Source organism: Triticum urartu, chromosome 6A (genome assembly GCF_056163025.1).
Source record: "Triticum urartu cultivar PI428250 chromosome 6A, HENAU_Tu73, whole genome shotgun sequence".
NCBI lineage: Eukaryota > Viridiplantae > Streptophyta > Magnoliopsida > Poales > Poaceae > Triticum > Triticum urartu.
Window position 1 is genome coordinate 15,160,762 of NC_141878.1, and position 22,464 is coordinate 15,183,225.

General features: G+C 46.5%; 1 non-coding gene and 1 pseudogene across 1 annotated transcript; one reads left to right on the top strand and one right to left on the bottom strand.

Annotated features, from left to right (window-relative positions):
* Window positions 1-3,395: 3,395 nt before the first annotated feature.
* Window positions 3,396-5,014, top strand: LOC125514667 (uncharacterized). The gene has a single exon (XR_015607932.1). It is a non-coding gene; the product is annotated as an uncharacterized LOC125514667 (transcript).
* A 660-nt stretch (window positions 5,015-5,674) lies between these two features.
* LOC147963233 (putative F-box protein At1g47730) lies at window positions 5,675-7,052 on the bottom strand (annotated as a pseudogene).
* Window positions 7,053-22,464: the final 15,412 nt, after the last annotated feature.

Below are 22,464 nucleotides of genomic sequence, written 5' to 3' on the forward strand. Positions count from 1 at the left end.
GAAGCCTATATTTGGACATCGGAATTATTCCGGGTGAAAATCGGCATTTTACCGGAGTACCGGGGGGTTACCGGAACCCCCCTGGGGGTTTATGGGCCTACATGGGCCATAAGGGAGAAGAGAGGGGCCGGCCAGGGCAGGCCGCGTGCCCCCTCCCCCCCTAGTCCGAATAGGACAAGGAAGGGGGGGGGAGGCGCCCCCCTTTCCTCTTCTCCCTCCCTCTTTTCCTTATCCAACAAGGCAAGTGGAGGGGAGTCCTACTCCCGGTGGGAGTAGGACTCCTCCTGGCGCACCCCTTGGGGGCCGGCCGCACCTCCCCCTCCCTCCTTTATATATGGGGGCAGGGGGGCACCCTAGAACACACAAGTTGATCCTTGAGATCATTCCTTAGCCGTGTGCGGTGCCCCCCTCCACCATATTCCACCTCGGTCATACCGTTGTAGTGCTTAGGCGAAGCCCTGTGTCGGTAGAACATCATCATCGTCATCACGCCGTCGTGCTGACGAAACTCTTCCCCGACGCTTTGCTGGATTGGAGCCCGGGGAGCGTCATCGAGCTGTACGTGTGCTAAGAACTCGGAGGTGCCGGAGTAACGGTGCTTGGATCGGTCGGATCGGGAAGACGTACGACTACTTCCTCTAAGTTGCGTCACCACTTCCGTTGCGGTCTACGAGGGTACGTAGACAACACTCTCCCCTCTCGTTGCTATGCATCACCATGATCTTGTGTGAGCGTAGGAAATTTTTTGTAATTACTACAAAACCCAACAGATAGATAGATAGAGAGAGAGAGAGATAGATAGAGAGAGAGAGAAAGATAGAGAGAGATACATAGATAGAAATAGATAGATAGATAGATACAGGGAGAGAGATAGATAGATAAACCGATAGAGAGAGAGAGACATAGATAGATAGATAGACAGAGAGAGAGAGAGACAGAGAGATAGATAGATGATAGATGGAGAGATAGATAGAGAGGTAGGGAGAGAGAGAGACATAGATAGATAGATACAGAGAGAGAGCGAGAGATAGATAGAGATAGAGACATAGATAGATAAACAGATAGGTAGATAGATAGATAGATAGTTAGATAGAGAGAGAGATAGAGAGACATAGATAGATAGACAGATAAACAGATAGATAGAGAGAGAGAGAGATAGATGATAGATAGAGAGAGATAGAGAGAGAGAGACATAGATAGATAGATATAGATAGATAGAGAGAGAGAGGGAGATAGATAGATAGATAGATAAAGAGATAGAGAGATAGAGAGAGGGAGATAGATAGATAGATAGATAGAGATAGAGAGAGACATAGATTGATAGAGGTAGAGATAGATAGATACATAGGTAGATAGAGAGAGATAAATAGATAGATACAGACATAGATAATTTGCCACCCCTTACCTCCCCCTTTCATAATTTGGCCCCCCCCCTGAGAATGACAGGTGGGGCCCGGGCCCGCCCGTCATTGAGACAATGGGTGGCAAATTGTGAAAGGGGGAAGTAAGGGGTGGCAAATTATCAAATCGCCCTAGTTTTATATGAAAGTGCCACTCATTAGGATCATGGTCTCAGTAACTTTAGTTGTGTTCCATTTTATATATAAGTGTCACTCATTAGGGTCATGATCTCAATAACTTTTGTTGCGTTCGTTCCGTTTTATATACAAGTGCCACTGATTAGGATCTTGATCTTACTAACTCCATCCATTTATTATGTGCCATTTTGGATATCGAATGCAGATCTTGTCCATTGCTTTTATAACTACATGTATCTAAATTGTTAAAAGCCAAATGCTCTGCGATAAGCATATATGTGAAGATAAACCTCAAGTCAAAAGGAAAAAAAATCAAAGTATGTCCATCTATCACTCTTCTTTTCTAAATTTCTGTCCATGTTGTAAACCTTCCCTTAGAGACCTGGTCTATAATTCTTCCATGTTACGCCGCGTATAATATGTGGCAAAAAAATTCCTCGACTCAACCCGACCTGCCATCACCTCTCTACCAATCATTTTCTCCACCAACTCTGGCTACAACTGGAATACGGATCCCTTCCAATTTTCATACACTGGATTACCTTGTATTTACTCACACTGTTTTGATGCTCAGTAAACACTATGCACAAATATAGTATGAATAATTAGCAATCCTATAAATGGCTAATGATGTTGTTTTTATTACAAACCTTGCCTGATACACGACTCAAAAGTTGTAGCAGAACATAAGGAAATATTCAAGCTTAGAGATATCTCAAGCACACAAGCAATTAGTTGAGGTGCCTACTCCTCGAAATCAACAGTTGGCAGTTCTAGAAGCCAGTAAACCTTGATTTCTTTTGACAGATGAGGGACAAATGAAAAAAAAAAAACTACTCAATACTTGCCAAATTATAGTGCATACAAAATTTTATTGGTCAAAAGTCAAACTTTGTAAATTTTTACTATGTTTATAGAAAAAAAATATGAGAATTCAAAATACCAAATATATAACATACAAAAATATATTTCTTCATGAGTCCAATTGCATGGTATTCTAGATGTTGATAAATTTTTATATAAATTTGATCAAACTTTACAAAGTTTAATTTTGACCAACATTTATATGCATTATAATTTAGCAATTAATTAGGGAGTAGGAGTATATTGAAAACCCTCCAAACTATTTGGCTGACTGGTGTGCCGTATGCAAAGCGTTGCTAACCGAATAATGCATATCTGCTTCACACTTTGGTTGCATTTTTTAGTTTCAATTCTTAGCCGGCTAATATTATTTCGTCGGTGATGCTCGTGGGACGGACGATGACTGGGGCCATGGTGAGACAATCACATGCGCGAGGACGACCAATAGAAACTCGAACTCTTGCCCGCAGGTTTGTTGCGGTTGCAGAATGGGCGACCATCCAACCCCCTTTAGTTTCCACCGCAATAGCAAGTGCAGTAGCAACACTAGCGGGGTTGCACAAAGACGAGTCTGAACTTTACACAAGTGACCAGAGATTGAACATGACACTATAAGATGACACGAGGTGGTAAAAGTACTGGACACTACTCTTCTGCTAAATTCAGTCAAGTTAAATTTGCCTGAAAACATAATATAAAAACATGACAGCGGATCCAAATGAAGAGCGTCGTTTTTGAGATTACAATGACAGCAGATACGTGTGCTCATGTTTGTTTTACATTTTTGAGGTTTCGTTTTTGAGATGGCTCATGTTTGCAAGCGGGTTTGCCTTTTTTTTCTTCTTCTAGGGATGCCTTGATTATTATTACTTTTTGAGGTTACAATGTGTTTTTGAGATTCTCCAGCCCATCCCAGCCCATCCAAGCCCATTGCCATATGGCACGTGAGGTGAGAGGCACGACGCACGAGTCCAGCCTCAAACCCTCACCACACCCTCTCCGTCTCTTACCACCAACCACGCCGCGCCGCCACCGGCCATCCCCTCGCCGCCGCCGCCATGCTCCGGCTCCGAAGCTGCACCCTCACCCAGATCCTCTCTTCTCCCTACGCCTCCCATGTCTCTCCTCTCCACCGCCTCCTCTCCGCCGCAGCCGCCTCCGGCATTTCCCCGGCAGCCACCCCTGGCTTCGCCGCAGAGGAGTACCTCGTCTCCGCCTGCGGCCTCACCCGAGCGCAGGCCGCCAAGGCCTCCGCCAAGCTCTCCCACCTCAAGTCCCCGGCCAAGCCCGACGCCGTCCTCGCCTTCCTCGCCGGCCTCGGCCTCTCCGGCACCGACGTCGCGGCCGTCGTCGCCAAGGACCCGCGGTTCCTCTGCGCCAAAGTGGAGAGAACTCTGTCCCCCGTCGTCGTCGGGCTGACCGGCCTCGGTCTATCCCCTTGTGATATCGCGCGCCTCGTCTTGCTCGTCCCCGACAAACTCCGCTGCAGATCCATCGTCTCTGATCTACAGTACTACCTGACTATCTTCGGGTGCATGGACGACTTGCTCCGTCCGCTCAAGCACGGCTCCTGGCTCCTTGGTTCTGATCTTGAGAGGGTGGTCAAGCCCAACGTTGCGTTCCTCCGGGAGTGCGGGCTACATGATTGCCACATTGCCAAGCTGTGCATCGGTCATCCAAGGATCCTCAGAATCAACCAGCATGAGCCAAAGCTCTCTGTGTGCCACATGGCTCTGGGATGTTAGGAAAAGCGTTGGAGGCTGTCGCATTCTATGACTAGGAGAAGATCGCCACCAAAGTGGACTACTTGAAGAAGACGTTAAGGTGGTCGGATACTGAGGTGGGCATTGCTTTGCCCAAGGCTCCAATGGTGCTGAAGTCTTCCAAGGACAGGCTGCATCGCGTCTCAGAGTTCCTCATCTCCGAGGTGGGGTTGGAACCATGGTACATCGCTCATCGGCCGGCGGTTCTCAGTTACAGCCTGGATGGTCGGCTCAGGCCCCGGTACTATGTTGTAAAGTTTCTCAAGGAAAACGGATTGCTACATCGAGACCGGGACTACTATTCTGCAGTCGCGATGACTCCGAAGGTATTCATGGAGAAGTTCATATGCCCACACAAGGAAGCTGCACCACACCTTGCTGAAGACTATGCGGCAGCTTGCAGAGGGGAAGTGCCAGCTAGATTCAGATTTACATGAACCATGACCGGCATGAAAATTGGTATGTTCATTTTGTCATTCATTAGAGAAGGAAGCATAGCACTGCTATGAACTTGTCCTTCATCATGTCATATTGTAACTAAGGAGTGAGAGATCAGGGCATCCTGCAAGCGCTTTGAAGTATCAATTAGTACTATTTCTGCACACTGTATCGTTATGTTCTGAAATGGCCATTGCAATTTTCAGTGCAATCTTCAACCTATCTTTCCGTGAAAGAATGCTCCCATTTTGGCCATGAAGATGATTTGAAGCCTCAAAACTTCTCTTTAGATGAAAATCGTGGACTTCTTTTTCCCTAGGAAACAGTTTTGGTTTGTTGTTGGCCAGTTGGCCACACCGTGTTAAACATGTATACCAGTGCGTAGATATTTTAGGTGCCCTGGTATTTGTACGGGAGAAGCAAATCGATGCTTGTATGGTATGATGATGAAAAGCAGAGTGCATTTCATACAATAGGGGAACATATGTTATGGTAACCTGAAAAGGTTATGACATTAACAAAATTTAACAAAATTTGATAAGCATTTAACAAAATTCAGCATGATGTGGTGCTGCAGCAAACTCATCAAGAAATTTCCTAATTAATAAAGAAACAGAGATTTCATGAACACACTGCCAACCAAGGATAAACCAATGAGCAAGCTAACAAATTGCAGACTTTGTTCCACAGAGAAGAGCAGGTGCGTAAGAATACATAAATCTGAACTTCATACCAATTGTAAAATTCATATATATTGTAATAAAAACACAAATAACATTCCAGTTTGATCCCATTAAATATGAGCTGTAAGTGAGAGTTGCATCAAAGTCAGGTCACTCGCAAAAAAAAAAAGAGAACGTGGCAGGTATATTATTACTGGAAATTGACTAGATAGTTTAGAGACATGTGCAAACTATGGCCATATCAAACACTCCCTCCATCCCATTAAGACGTTTTCGCAAGCTAACATATCTTGCAAAAACGTCTTACATTATGGGAGGAGGGGGTACCTAGCAACAATGTGACTACATAAAATTGATGTCATTAGTTTTGTACTAAAATAACACCTAGTCATGCTTGTGACTTAGTATCACCGTAACCGGTGGACTCAAGGCTTTCCTCATATGGTGCCACAACTCTTTGGGCCATGGTGTGGTGAGTAAGTATGCCGCCGCCGGCGAGGAGGTCCTCAACATCTCCGGTCACAGGTCTGTACATGAAAAGCTTGTGAGATTCCAAACTTTCGCTTTCGATCAAATCAGGATCCGGTCTGAGCAGCAGGCATCTACCATCATGAACAGTACCAAGCGGGATGACCGAACGGGAGCGCATCAACTGAGTGTCTGCCAGCGGTGGCGTGTCCAGGTCAATGCGGCAATGGAGATCCCAAGCGCCCGCCTGGTGGTCACGCAGCACCCAGATATCATACGAGCGCTTGAACTCATCGGAATTTTTGAAGACACAGAGACGCCCGTCGAGCTCCCTTATCACGCAGGGGTACATTTTGACGGGCGGTAGCGGCAAGATCCCGAACTCCTCGTCATTGATCGAGAAAGACATGATGATTCTCTCGGAGTTGAACTTCCTATCAGGCTGCGCGACCCAGTGCAGGTGGCCCTGCGCAAATATGCTCTGGTGTCTGCTGAAATTCGTTGCGAAACCCAGCGGCAACGTCCTATCGGCTGCACCGGCCGGGGGCCTCCATTGTCCCGTGGAGTTGAGTACATACACCTCGCGCGCTGGGGGCAGGTCGCCGCGGCTGTAGAGACGGACCACCTTGTGCTTGTGGATGCGCGTGTCGTAGCCAATCCCCATGTTGTCATGGTGGTGCGGCCACCGTCCGAACGTCTCCTTTCCCTTGGGGAGCGCCGTGATCTGGCCGGTGGAGGGGTTCCAGACGTAGCGGTTCACCTTGTAGGTAGAGTAGACACGGTCGTCGAGGTCGTCGAGGCAGAAGGTGGTGGGCCTATCTGCCTCCAGGACGACGAGGCCGCGGCACTGGCCGGTGAGGGCGACGACGCTGCGGAGGCGGTCGTCGCGGAGGACGGGCGCGAGGGGGCGGCCGGGCGACTAGCCGTGCACCGTGGTGTCTCTCGAAAAGAACTCCGGCAGGACGAAGAGCCTGGGGGAGCCGCGGCGGTTGGCGAGGCGGAGGTGGCGGTCGACGAAGCCCTGGGAGGAGAGCGCGGCGGCCCAGGCGCGGGAGAGGCAGCGGCAGCGCAGCGCCGATTTGGCCGGCATCCGCGCGAAGATGTCCTCGACCAGCTCGTCGGGGAGGGAGGAGGACGGCTGTTCCGCCGCCTCCTTTTCCTTGGACGGACAAGCCATGGGCATGGCGCGCGCGTGCGGCGGGATTCGCGAGAACGAGAAGGGGGCGGTGGTGGCGGCGGCGGCCGGAGATCCTAAGGTCCACGACGACGAGGAGCGGCGGCGTGATCTGTTTTGCCAACGAAAGTGGTGTGAGAGTGAGAGCCGCGCCTCAGAATTTCTGGCCTGGCTGGGAACATCTTATGGGCCTCGCCGAACTGACGTTCTGGATCCCAGAAAAACAAAAAAGTAGACACACACACTGGTGTTCAAAAACATTTTTCTCAAAAAGAAAAGGTGTTCAAAAACATGGGCGTTCAAGGTATGAAAAACACGGGTGTTTAAAAAAGTAAGTATACACAGCCTCCAGCCATGGGAGTTGTCGTACACAGATACACATGGATGTTGAAGCCTTCAAGGTATGAAATGTGACATAAAGTAATGCTTTTAATGACAATTTTAATGACATGAGGATGGCAACTTTCTTCTCAGATGACAAGTTTCAGTATTTTTTCTTGTTTCTTCTTTTCAGATGACAACTTTAATTGTAGAAAATATCAGGACTGAAAATGATAAGTGTCACACGTCAGTTGGGTTTTACTTTACTTTATGAACTCATAAATGGTCAAATCAACAGTTTAACCTGATATTTGTGTTTCACACTGGTTCCAGTTTCAACTAATTGCAGAAAAACTGCCACTGTGAGGGTGACTGAGGCCCAAACACCTCCTATCTTTTGCGAAAAGCCCTTTGAGTCTTTGTTTTTTCTGACACACCTGTGGGTTTTGTGCCATAGGGAAGGGCGACCACACCATAGGTGTTAGACAATGATCTAATGATGACCTGTGACGGAACGACACACCCCTTCTGACTATCTTGTTGCTACTCTTTTCATCTTCTAGCTTAGAGATCTAGGTAGGCTTTTACCAAATTATCATATGATGAACTTTGGCCTATATATACATTTACATTGTGAACATTGCTTTTGCTTAGCCATGCTTCTTCTCTTTAGGGTTGATGCGAACGGCAAATGCAAAATCTCTCTAAAAAATGTGGCCTCTTAAAGAAACTTAAAGCATCCATTGCATGCATAGAAGGGATATGGAGGAGCACAATCAAAAATCCATATGGTTGTTGTGTAACATGTGTTTCTATTTAAGCACGAGAAGGGATATGGAGGAGCGTCATAACTTACATAGAAGCTATCATGCAAACCGGAGGCTCAAAGGCTAGAGCTCAGCGTTGCTAGAATCACATCAACACACACCACATACGTAGTTGATACAAGTTTTGCACCGAGTTCAAGCTGTTTTTGTGGTGCTGTTGAAGCCCAAATACGTACGCCATAGGAATTAGCTAGGGGGGGGGGGGGGTGTTGGTTTGAGGCCTATTAGGCAGTTATTCACTCGGGTAGAGATCTCAGCCTCAGGCCTCCAAAATCGGACACCTGAGAATCGTGCCTGACTCAGGCCGCTTTTTGTGGAAGCGATCCAAACAACCCATAGAAGCATCAGGATTTGTGACCTTGCTGACCAAAATTGATTATAAACGGAGTAGCATCAACATCATGGTCAGACGGATATAAACTATCCAAAAATGCTAGACGTACAGACTTTTATAGGTTCCTACATGTTCCTTCAATGTTCTACCCCCCCCCCCCCCTTTTTCAATGGGGGTGGTCGTGCCTCTACCAATGACCAATTAAAAATTGCCACAACAACCTGTAATCCCCTCATTCCTGTATCACCCTGTACGTGTAGCAAAGCTCTAAACAATCATTCAAGGATTCATCACATCAATTATGAACCGGGTCAGACTAGTACAATTAGCTCCACCTTATGATAACTTTGAACTTCTGAGACACTAAATTTTTATTTTGTGAACACATGTTTGCAAGTACTCCCTCCGTCCCACAATATAGGACATTTCTGCAAGCTATGTTAGCTTATAAAAACGTCTTATTATAGGATGGAGAGAGTAGTTGACAACAAATCTAAAGTTGTATCTTGGTGAGATTAGTAGATATCTCGGAAGTGCGAGGACATTTGTGGACTGAATTTGCTGGACAGTTTTTTAGATAAAAAGGTAGAGGCAACTGTCCACCTTTTGTAGTTCAAAACTAGACTGATATATGAGAATTGTTCTAGGAGCAAGACAGCCTGAGGCAGACCTTATTCAGGTTACACCACAAAGCAAAGGCCACCAAAATAACAGAAGAAGTGAAGAAATGCTGCAGTAGCAGAATGTTACATGAAACGACTATGCGCCTGTAAGAAAACATGTAGCCTTTGAACAAAGAAAAACCAGCAGGTCCTTATCCTGGAACCGAGAGTTCCATGCGTAACTTTAGTAGGCCCGCGGCGTGATGATGGGAGGTTTCAGTTGAGATGTGAATGAAGGAACTATGCCCTAGAGGAAATAATAAAGTTGTTATTTATATTTCCTTATATCATGATAAATATTTATTATTCATGCTAGAATTGTATTAACCGGAACTTAGTACATGTGTGAATACATAGACAAACAGAGTGTCCCTAGTATGCCTCTACTTGACTAGCTCGTTAATCAAAGATGGTTAAGTTTCCTAACCATAGACATGTGTTGTCATTTGATGAATCGGATCACATCATTAGAGAATGATGTGATGGAGAAGACCCATCCGTTAGCTTAGAATAATGATCGTTTAGTTTTATTGCTATTGCTTTCTTCATGACTTATACATAATCCTCTGACTATGAGATTATGCAACTCCCGTATACCGGAGGAACACTTTGTGTGCTATCAAACGTCACAACATAACTGGGTGATTATAAAGATGCTCTACAGGTGTCTCCGAAGGTGTTTGTTGAGTTGGCATAGATCGAGATTAGGATTTCACTCCGTGTATCGGAGAGGTATCTCTGGGCCCTCTCGGTAATGCACATCACTATAAGCCTTGCAAGCAATGTGACTAATGATTTAGTTACGGGATGATGCAATACGGAACAAGTAAAGAGACTTTCCGGTAACGAGATTGAACTAGGTATGAGGATACCGACGATCGAATCTCGGGCAAGTAACATATCGATGACAAAGGGAATGACGTATGTTGTTATGCGGTTTGACCGATAAAGATCTTCGTAGAATATGTAGGAGCCAATATGAGCATCCAGGTTCCGCTATTGGTTATTGACCGGAGATGTGTCTTGGTCATGTCTACATAGTTCTCGAACCCGTAGGGTCCGCACGCTTAACGTTCAAGGACGATTTGTATTATGAGTTATGTGATTTGATGACCGAAGTATGTTCGCAGTCCCGAATGGGATCACGGACATGATGAGGAGTCTCGAAATGGTCGAGAGGAAAAGATTCATATATTCGAAGGTTATGTTCGGACATCGGAATGGTTCCGAGTGATCCGGGTATTTTTCCGGAGTACCGAGGGGTTACGGTTGGGAAACGCAGTATTTAAAAAAAATTCCTACGATCACGCAAGATCTATCTAGGAGATGCATAGATACGAGCGGGGAGAGTGTGTCGACGTACCCTCATAGACCGAAAGCAGAAGCGTTAAGTAACGCGGTTGATGTAGTCGAACATCTTCGCGATCCAACCGATCAAGTACCGAACGCACGGCACCTCCGCGATCTGCACACGTTCAGCTTGGTGACGTTCCTCGAACTCTTGATCCAGCTGAGGCCGAGGGAGAGTTTCGTCAGCACGATGACGTGATGACGGTGATGATGAAGTTACCGACGCAGGGCTTCGCCTAAGCACTACAACGATATGACCGAGGTGAAAATATGTGGAAGGGGGCACCGCACACGGCTAAACAATCAACTTGTGTGTCTATGGGGTGCCCCCTCCCCTGTACATAAAGGGGTGGAGGAGGGGGAGGGCCGGCCTCATGGGGCGCGCCCAAGGGGGGGATTCCTACTCCTAGTAGGAGTAGGTTTCCACCCTTCCCTAGTTGGAGTAGGAGAAGAAGGAAGAGGGAGAGGGAGAGAAGGAAAGGGTGTTGGAAATATGCCCTAGAGGCAATAATAAAAAGGTTATTATTATATTTCCTTGTTCATGATAATTGTCTATTGTTCATGCTATAACCGTGTTATCTGGAAATCGTAATACATGTGTGAATACATAGACCACGACATGTCCCTAGTGAGCCTCTAGTTGACTAGCTCGTTGATCAATAGATGGTTACGGTTTCCTAACCATGGACATAGGATGTCATTGATAACGGGATCACATCATTAGGATAATGATGTGATGGACAAGACCCAATCCTAAGCATAGCACAAGATCGTGTAGTTCGTCTGCTAAAGCTTTTCTAATGTCAAGTATCCTTTCCTTAGACCATGAGATTGTGCAACTCCCGGATACCGTAAGGGTACTTTGGGTGTGCCAAACGTCACAACGTAACTGGGTGGCTATAAAGGTACACTACGAGTATCCTCGAAAGTATGTGTTGGGTTGGCACGAATCGAGACTGGGATTTGTCACTCCGTATGACGGAGAGGTATCTCTGGGCCCACTCGGTAGGACATCATCATAATGAGCTCAATGTGATCAAGGAGTTGTTCATGGGATGGTGTGTTACGGGAACGAGTAAAGAGACTTGCCGTAACGAGATTGAACAAGGTATCGGTATACCGACGATCGAATCTCGGGCAAGTATCGTACCGATAGACAAAGGGAATTGTATATGGGATTGATTGAATCCTCGACATCGTGGTTCATCCGATGAAATTATCGTGGAGCATGTGGGAGCCAACATGGGTATCCAGATCCTGCTGTTGGTTATTGACCGGAGAGTTGTCTCGGTCATGTCTACGTGTCTCCCGAACCCGTAGGGTCTACACACTTAAGGTTCGGTGACGCTAGAGTTGTAGAGATATTAGTATGCGGTTAACCGAAAGTTGTTAGGAGTCCCGGATGAGATCCCGGAGGTCATGAGGAGTTCCGGAATGGTCCGGAGGTAAAGAGTTACATATAGGAAGTCCAGTTTCGGCCACCGGGAGAGTTTTGGGGTCACCTGTATTGTACCGGGACCACCGGAAGGGTCCCGGGGGTCCACCGGGTGGGGCCACCTATCCCGGAGGGCCCCATGGGCTGAAGTGGCATGGGAACCAGCCCCTGGTGGGCTGGTGCGCCCCACTCAAGGGCCCAAGGCGCCTAGGGTTTGGAAACCCTAGGGGTCCGTTGCCCCCCGAGGGGGCATGCGCCCCCCTGGTTGGAAACTCTAAGGGGCCGCCCCCCGAGGGGCCGCTGCCCCGGGTGCCGCTGCCCACCCCTCCTCTAGATGGGATCTCCAAGGGGGCATCCGCCTCCCTAGCCCCTATATATAGTGGAGGGGAGGGAGGGCAGCCGCACCCTAAGCCCTGGCGCCTCCTTCTCCCTCCCGTGACACCTCTTCCTCCTCCAGTAGCGCTTGGCGAAGCCCTACTGGAATCCTGCTGCTTCCACCACCACGCTGTCGTGCTGCTGGATTTCCATCAACTTCTCCTCCCCCCTTGCTGGATCAAGAAGGAGGAGACGACTCCGCTCCGTACGTGTGTTGAACGCGGAGGTGCCGTCCGTTCGGCGCTAGGATCATCGGTGATTTGGATCATGACGAGTACGACTCCATCAACCCCGTTCTCTTGAACGCTTCCGCTCGCGATCTACAAGGGTATGTAGATGCACTCCTCTCTCTCTCGTTGCTAGATGACTCCATAGATTGATCTTGGTGATGCGTAGAAAATTTTAAATTTCTGCTATGATCCCCAACAGTGGCATCATGAGCTAGGTCTATGCGTAGTTTCTATGCACGAGTAGAACACAAGTTGTTGTGGGCGTCGATTTTGTCAATTTACTTGCCATTACTAGTCTTATCTTGATCCGGCGGCATCATGGGATGAAGCGGCCCGGACCGACCTTACACGTACACTTACGTGAGACAGGTTCCACCGATTGACATGCACTAGTTGCATAAGGTGGCTAGCGGGTGTCTGTCTCTCCTACTTAGTCGGATCGTATTCGATGAAAAGGGTCCTTATGAACGGTAAATAGAAATTGGCATATCACGTTGTGGTTTTGGCGTAGGTAAGAAACGTTCTTGCTAAGAAACCTATAGCAGCCACGTAAAAATTTGCAACAACAATTAGAGGACATCTAACTTGTTTTTGCAGCATATGCCGTGTGATGTGATATGGCCAAAAGGATGTGATGAATGATATACGTGATGTATGAGATTGATCATGTTCTTGTAATAGGAATCACGACTTGCATGTCGATGAGTATGACAACCGGCAGGAGCCATAGGAGTTGTCTTAATTTATTTATGACTTGCGTGTCAACATAAACGTCATGTAATTACTTTACTTTATTGCTAAACCATTAGCCATAGTAGTAGAAGTAATAGTTGACGAGACAACTTCATGAAGACACGATGACAAGGATCATGATGATGGAGATCATGGTTTCAAGACGGTGACGATGATGATCATGGCGCCCCGAAGATGGAGATCAAAAGGAGCAAAATGATATTGGCCATATCATGTCACTATTTGATTGCATGTGATGTTTATCATGTTTTTACATCTTATTTTCTTAGAACGACGGTAGCATAAATAAGATGATCCCTCATTAAAATATCAAGAATTGTGTTCCCCCTAATTGTGCACCGTTGCTAAGGTCCGTTGTTCCGAAGCACCACGTGATGATCGGGTGTGATAGGTTCTAACGTTCGCATACAACGGGTGTAAGCCAGATTTACACATGCAATACACTTAGGTTGACTTGACGAGCCTAGCATGTACAGACATGGCCTCGGAACACAGAAGACCGAAAGGTCGAACATGAGTCGTATAGAAGATACGATCAACATGAAGATGTTCACCGATGATGACTAGTCCGTCTCACGTGATGATCGGACATGGCCTAGTTGACTCGGATCATGTATCACTTAGATGACTAGAGGGATGTCTATCTGAGTGGGAGTTCATTAAATAATTTGATTAGATGAACTTAATTTCATGAACATAGTCTAAAACTTTGCAATATGTCTTGTAGATCAAATGGCCCACGCTAATTTTGCCCTCAACTTCAACGCGTTCCTAGAGAAAACCAAGTTGAAAGACGATGGCAGGAACTACACGGACTCAGTCCGTAACCCGAGGATTATCCTCATAGCTGCCAAGAAAGCATATGTCCTTGATGCACCACTAGGTGAAGCACCTGTTTTCCCAGCAACTCAAGACGTTATGAACGCCTGGCAGTCGCGTATTGATGATTACTCCCTGGTTCATTGCGGCATGCTTTACATCTTAGAACCGGGGCTCCAAAAGCGTTTTGAGCAGCACAGAGCATATGAGATGTTCCAAGAGTTGAAAATGGTTTTCCAAGCTCATTCCCATGTCGAGAGATATGAAGTCTCCGACCAGTTCTACAGTTGTAAGATGGAGGAGAATAGTTCTGTCAGCGAGCACATACTCAAAATTTCTGGGTTGCACAACCGCTTATCTCAGCTGGGAGTTAATCTCCCGGATGATGCAGTCATTGACAGAATCCTTCAGTCGCTCCCACCTAGCTAAAAGAGCTTTGTGATGAACTTCAATATGCAGGGGATGGAAACGACCATTCCCGAGGTATATTCAATGCTGAAATTAGCGGAGGTGGAGATCAAAAAGGAACATCAAGTGTTGATGGTGAATAAAATCACTAAGTTCAAGAAAGGCAAGGGTAAGAAGAACTTCAAGAAGGACGGCAAGGGAGTTTCCGCGCCCTGTAAGCCAGTTGCCGGGAAGAAGCCAAAGCATGGACCCAAGCTTGAGACAGAGTTCTTTTATTGCAAGGGAAACGGTCATTGGAAGTGGAACTGCCCCAAGTACTTAGCGGATAAGAAGGCCGGCAATACCAAAGGTATATGTGATATACATGTTATTGATGTGTACCTAACCAGCGCTCGTAGTAGCTCCTGGGTATTTGATACCGGTGTGGTTGCTCATATTTGTAACTCAAAACAGAAGCTGCGGAATAAGCGGAGACTGGCGAAGGACGAGGTGACGATGCACGTCGGGAATGGTTCCAAGGTCGATGTGATCGCCGTCGGCACGCTACCTCTACATTTACCTACGAGATTAGTTTTAAACCTCAATAATTGTTATTTAGTACCAGCTTTGAGCATGAACATTGTATCTGGATCTCATTTAATGCAAGATGGCTACTCATTTAAATCTGAGAATAATGTTTGTTCTATTTATATGAGAGACATGTTTTATGGTCATGCCCCGCTGGTCAATGGTTTATTCTTATTCAATCTCGAACGTGATGTTACACATATTCATAGTGTGAATGCCAAAAGATGTAAGGTTGATAATGATAGTCCCACATACTTGTGGCACTGCCGCCTTGGTCACATTGGTGTCAAACGCATGAAGAAACTCCATGCAGATGGACTTTTGGAGTCTCTTGATTATGAATCATTTGACACGTGTGAACCATGCCTCATGGGTAAAATGACCAAGACTCCGTTCTCCGGAACAATGGAGCGAGCAACCAACTTATTGGAAATCATACATACTGATGTGTGCGGTCCAATGAGCGTTGAGGCTCGCGGTGGTTATCGTTATGTTCTCACCCTCACTGATGACTTAAGTAGATATGGGTATGTCTACTTAATGAAACACAAGTCTGAGACCTTTGAAAAGTTCAAGGAATTTCAGAGTGAGGTTGAGAATCAACGTGACAGGAAAATCAAGTTCTTACGATCAGATCGTGGGGGAGAATATTTGAGTCATGAATTTGGCACGCACTTAAGGAAATGTGGAATTGTTTCACAACTCACGCCGCTTGGAACACCTCAGCGTAATGGTGTGTCTGAACGTCGTAATCGCACTCTATTGGATATGGTGCGATCTATGATGTCTCTTACCGATCTACCGCTATCATTTTGGGTTTATGCTATAGAGATTGCCGCATTCACTTTAAATAGGGCTCCGTCGAAATCCGTTGAGATGACACCGTATGAATTGTGGTTTGGGAAGAAACCTAAGTTGTCGTTTCTGAAAGTTTGGGGATGCGATGCTTATGTCAAGAAACTTCAACCTGAAAAGCTCGAACCCAAATCGGAAAAATGCGTCTTCATAGGATACCCTAAGGAAACTATTGGGTATACCTTCTACCTCAGATCCGAAGGCAAGATCTTTGTTGCCAAGAATGGATCCTTTCTAGAGAAAGAGTTTCTCTCGAAAGAAGTAAGTTGGAGGAAAGTAGAACTTGATGAAGTATTGCCTCTTGAATCGGAGAGTAGCGCAGCTCAAGAAAATGTTTCTGTGGTGCCTGCACCGACTAGAGAGGAAGTTAATGATGATGATCATGAAACTTCAGATCAAGTTGCTACTGAACTTCGTAGGTCCACAAGGACACGTTCCGCACCAGAGTGGTACGGCAACCCTGTCCTGGAAATCATGTTGTTAGACAATGGTGAACCTTCGAACTATGAAGAAGCGATGGTGGGCCCGGATTCCGACAAATGGCTTGAAGCCATGAAATCCGAGATAGGATCCATGTATGAAAATGAAGTATGGACTTTGACAGACTTGCCCGATGATCGGCGAGCCATAGAAAATAAATGGATCTTTAAGAAGAAGACAGATGCGGATGGTAATGTAACCATGTATAAGGCTCGGCTTGTCGCTAAGGGTTATCGACAAGTTCAAGGGGTTGACTACGATGAGACCTTCTCACCCGTAGCGAAGCTGAAGTCTGTCCGATTCATGTTAGCAATTGCCGCATTCTATGATTATGAGATATAGCAAATGGACGTCAAAACGATATTCCTTAATGGTTTCCTTAAGGAAGAATTGTATATGATGCAGTCGGAAGGTTTTGTCGATCCTAAGAATGCTGACAAGGTATGCAAGCTCCAATGCTCGATCTATGGGCTGGTGCAAGCATCTCGGATTTGGAACATTCGTTTTGATGAGATGATCAAAGCGTTTGGGTTTACGCAGATTTATGGAGAAGCCTGTGTTTACAAGAAAGTGAGTGGGAGCTCTGTAGCATTTCTCATATTATATGTGGATGACATACTATTGATGGGAAATGATATAGAACTCTTGGAAAGCATAAAGGCCTACTTGAATAAGTGTTTTTCAATGAAGGACCTTAGATAAGCTGCTTACATATTAGGCATCTAGATCTATAGAGATAGATCGAGATGCCTCATTGGTCTTTCACAAAGCACGTACCTTGACAAGATATTGAAGAAGTTCAATATGGATCAGTCCAAGAAGGGGTTCTTGCCTGTATTGCAAGGTGTGAGATTGAGCACGGCTCAATGCCCGACCACGGCAGATGATAGGGAAAAGATGAGTGTCATCCCCTCTGCCTCGGCCATAGGGTCTATTATGTATGCCATGCTATGTACCAGACCTGATGTAAACCTTGCCGTAAGTTTGGTGGGAAGGTACCAAAGTAATCCCGGCATGGAACACTGGACAGCGGTCAAGAATATCCTGAAGTACCTGAAAAGGACTAAGGATATGTTTCTCGTTTATGGAGGTGATGAAGAGCTCGTCGTAAAGGGTTACGTTGATGCTAGCTTCGACACAGATCTGGATGACTCCAAGTCACAAACCGGATACGTGTATATTTTGAATGGTGGGGCAGTCAGCTGGTGCAGTTGCAAGCAAAGCGTCGTGGCGGGATCTACATGTGAAGCGGAGTACATGGCAGCCTCGGAGGCAGCACATGAAGCAATCTGGATGAAGGAGTTCATTACCGACCTAGGAGTTATTCCCAATGCGTCGGGCCCGATGACTCTCTTTTGTGACAACACTGGAGCTATTGCCCTTGCCAAGGAGCCCAGGTTTCACAATAAGACCAGGCATATCAAGTGTCGCTTCAACTCCATTCGTGAAAATGTTCAAGATGGAGACATAGAGATTTGTAAAGTGCATACGGACCTGAATGTCGCAGATCCGTTGACTAAACCTCTTCCACGTGCAAAGCATGATCAACACCAGAACTCTATGGGTGTTCGATTCATCACAATGTAACTAGGTTATTAACTCTAGTGCAAGTGGGAGACTGTTGGAAATATGCCCTAGAGGCAATAATAAAAAGGTTATTATTATATTTCCTTGTTCATGATAATTTTCTATTGTTCATGCTATAACCGTGTTATCTGGAAATCGTAATACATGTGTGAATACATAGACCACAACATGTCCCTAGTGAGCCTCTAGTTGACTAGCTCGTTGATCAATAGATGGTTATGGTTTCCTAACCATGGACATAGGATGTCATTGATAACGGGATCACATCATTAGGATAATGATGTGATGGACAAGACCCAATCCTAAGCATAGCACAAGATCGTGTAGTTCGTCTGCTAAAGCTTTTCTATTGTCAAGTATCCTTTCCTTAGACCATGAGATTGTGCAACTCCCGGATACCGTAAGGGTACTTTGGGTGTGCCAAACGTCACAACGTAACTGGGTGGCTATAAAGGTACACTACGGGTATCCCCGAAAGTATCTGTTGGGTTGGTACGAATCGAGACTGGGATTTGTCACTCCATATGACGGAGAGGTATCTCTGGGCCCACTCGGTAGGACATCATCATAATGAGCTCAATGTGATCCAGGAGTTGTTCACGGGATGGTGTGTTACGGGAACGAGTAAAGAGACTTGCCGTAATGAGATTGAACAAGGTATCGGTATACCGACGATCGAATCTCGGGCAAGTATCGTACCGATAGACAAAGGGAATTGTATACGGGATTGATTGAATCCTCGACATCGTGGTTCATCCGATGAGATTATCGTGGAGCATGTGGGAGAAAACATGGGTATCCAGATCCCGTTGTTGGTTATTGACCGGAGAGTTGTCTCGGTCATGTCTACGTGTCTCCCGAACCCGTAGGGTCAACACACTTAAGGTTCGGTGACGCTAGAGTTGTAGAGATATTCGTATGCGGTTAACCGAAAGTTGTTCGGAGTCCCGGATGAGATCCCGAACGTCACGAGGAGTTCCGGAATGGTCCGTAGGTAAAGAGTTATATATAGGAAGTCTAGTTTCGGCCACCGGGAGAGTTTCGGGTTCACCTGTATTGTACCGGGACCACCGGAAGGGTCCCGGGGGTCCACCGGGTGGGGCCACCTATCCCGGAGGGCCCCATGGGCTGAAGTGGCATGGGAACCAGCCCCTGGTGGGCTGGTGTGCCCCACCCAAGGGCCCAAGGCGCCTAGGGTTGGAAACCCTAGGGGGCTGTTGCCCCCGAGGGGGCATGCGCCCCCTGGTTGGAAACCCTAAGGGGGCCGTTGCCCCCCGAGGGCCGCTGCCACCACCCTCTAGATGGGATCTCCAAGGGGGCATCCGCCTCCCTAGCCCCTATATATAGTGGAGGGGAGGGAGGGCAGCCGCACCCTAAGCCCTGGCGCCTCTCTCTCTCCCTCCCGTGACACCTCTTGCTCCTCCAGTAGCGCTTGGCGAAGCCGTGCTGGAATCCCGCTGCTTCCACCACCACGCCGTCGTGCTGCTGGATCTCCATCAACTTCTTCTCCCCCCTTGCTGGATCAAGAAGGAGGAGACGTCTCCGCTCCATACGTGTGTTGAATGCGGAGGTGCCGTCCGTTCGGCGCTAGGATCATCGGTGATTTGGATTACGACGAGTACGACTCCATCAACCCCGTTCTCTTGAACGCTTCCGCTCGCGATCTACAAGGGTATGTAGATGCACTCCTCTCTCTCTCTCTCGTTGCTAGATGACTCCATAGATTGATCTTGGTGATGCGTAGAAAATTTTAAATTTCAGCTACGATCCCCAACAAAGCCCCCCCCCCCCCGCCAATTCGGATTGGGCTTGGGGGGCGCACGCCTCCCACTTGGTCGCCTCCTCCTCTCTTCCACCATGGCCCATTAAGGCCCATTAACTCCCCGGGGGTTCTGGTAACCCCCCGGTACTCCGGAAATGCCCGAACTCATCTGAAACCTTTCCGGTGTCCAAACGTAGCCTTCCAATATATCAATCTTCATGTCTCTACCATTTCGAGACTCCTCGTCATGTCCGTGATCACATCCGGGACTCCGAACAACCTTCAGTACATCAAAACACATAAACTCATAATACCGATTGTCATCGAACGTTAAGCGTGCGGACCCTACGGGTTCGACAACTATGTAGACATGACCGAGACTCATCTCCGGTCAATAACCAATAGCAGAACCTGCATGCTCATATTTTCTCCCACATATTCTACAAAGATCTTTATTGGTCAAAACGCATAACAACATACATTGTTCCCTTTGTCATCAGTATGTTACTTGCCCGAGATTCGATCATCGGTATCATCATACCTAGTTCAATCTCGTTACCGGCAAGTATCTTTACTCGTTCCATAAAGCATCATCCCGTAACTAACTCATTAGTCACATTGCTTGTAAGGCTTATAGTGATGTGCATTACCGAGATGGCCCAGAGATACCTCTCCGACAATCGGAGTGACAAATCCTAATCTCAATCTATGCTAATCCAACAAACACCATCCGAGACACCTGTAGAGCATCTTTATAATCACACAGTTACGATGTGACGTTTGGTAGCACACTAAGTGTTCCTCCGGTATTCGGGAGTTGCATAATCTCATAGTCATAGGAACATGTATAAGTTATGAAGAAAGCAATAGCAATAAACTAAACGATCATAGTGCTAAGCTAACGGATGGGTCAAGTCAATCACATCATTATCTAATGATGTGATCCCGTTCATCAAATGACAACTCTTGTCCATGGCTAAGAAACTTTAACCATCTTTGACTAACGAGCTAGTCAAGTAGAGGCATACTAGTGACACTCTGTTTGTCTATGTATTCACACATGTACTAAGTTTCCGGTTAATACAATTCTAGCATGAATAATAAACATTATCATGATATAAGGAAATATAAATAACAACTTTATTATTGCCTCTAGGGCATATTTCCTTCAGTCTCCCACTTGCACTAGAGTCAATAATCTAGATTACACAGTAATGACTCTAACACCTATGGAGTCCTGGTGTTGATCATGTTTTGCTCGTGAGAGAGGCTTAGTCAACGGGTCTGCAACATTCAGATCCGTATGTATCTTGCAAATCTCTATGTCTCCCTCCTTGACTTGATCGTGGATGGCGTTGAAGCATCTCTTAATGTGCTTGGTTCTCTTGTGAAATCTGGATTCCTTTGCCAAGGCAATTGCACCAGTATTGTCACAAAAGATTTTCATTGGACCCGATGCACTAGGTACGACACCTAGATCGGATATGAACTCCTTCATCTAGACTGCTTGATTTGCTGCTTCTGAAGTAGCTATGTACTCCGCCTCACACATAGACCCCGCCACGACACTCTGCTTGGAACTGCACCAACTGACAACTCCACCATTCAATATAAACACGTCTCCGGTTTGTGACTTAGATTCATCCAGATCAGTGTAAAAGCTTGCATCGATGTAACCATTTATGACGAGCTCTTTGTCACCTCCATAAATGAGAAACATATCCTTAGTCCTTTTCAGGTATTTCAGGATATTCTTGACCGTTGTCCAGTGATCCACTCCTGGATTACTTTGGTACCTCCCTGCTAAACTAATAGCAAGGCACACATCAGGTCTGTTACACAACATTGCATACATGATAGAACCTATGGCTGAAGCATAGGGAATGACTTTCATTTTCTCTCTATCTTCTGCAGTGGCCGGGCATTGAGTCTGACTCAACTTCACACCTTGTAACACAAGCAAGCACCCTTTCTTTGCTTGATCCATTTGGAACTTCTTCAAAACTTTATCAAGGTATGTGCTTTGTGAAAGTCCAATTAAGCATCTTGATCTATCTCTATAGATCTTGATGCCCAATATATAAGCAGCTTCACCGAGGTCTTTCATTGAAAAATTCTTATTCAAGTATCCTTTTATGCTATTCAGAAATTCAGTATCATTTCTGATCAACAATATGTCATCCACATATGGTCGTGGTTCTAACTCTGACAGTGATGTAGGGGGGTATGTATGGAGAGGCTAGGTCTCAGCTATTGGGAAGTTGTAAACACACCAAGATGTACGAGTTCAGGCCCTTCGCGGAGGAAGTAACAGCCCTACGTCTCGGTGCCCGGAGGCGGTCGATTGGATTACTGGTGTGTGAATAACAGGGGTGCCAACCCTTCATACTGAGGAGGGGGGTGGCTTATATAGAGTTCGCCGGCCCCCTCCTGCCCTCAGTAATGCAGGGTTTAAGGTACATTTAAGGTCGGGCGTTACTGGTAACGCCCCTAATAAAGTGCCATAATGACCATAAAGACTACTTAACAGCTGACCGTTTGCCTGCGGAGTGACTACAGGTCTCCTGGCGGTCGAGTGGTTGGCTTCATGGTCGAGTGATAGCCTGCAGGTCGAGTGTCTTGAATCCGTTGAGTGAGATACCTTCAAGTCGATTGAAAGGCGACTTCTCCTAGGGATGTCCTAGGGTAGGGATCCTTTGGACAGGTCCGTGCCCCTACCCTAGGTACATAGCTTCATCATTAGCCCCCGAATGGATCGAGGTTAGAGTGGG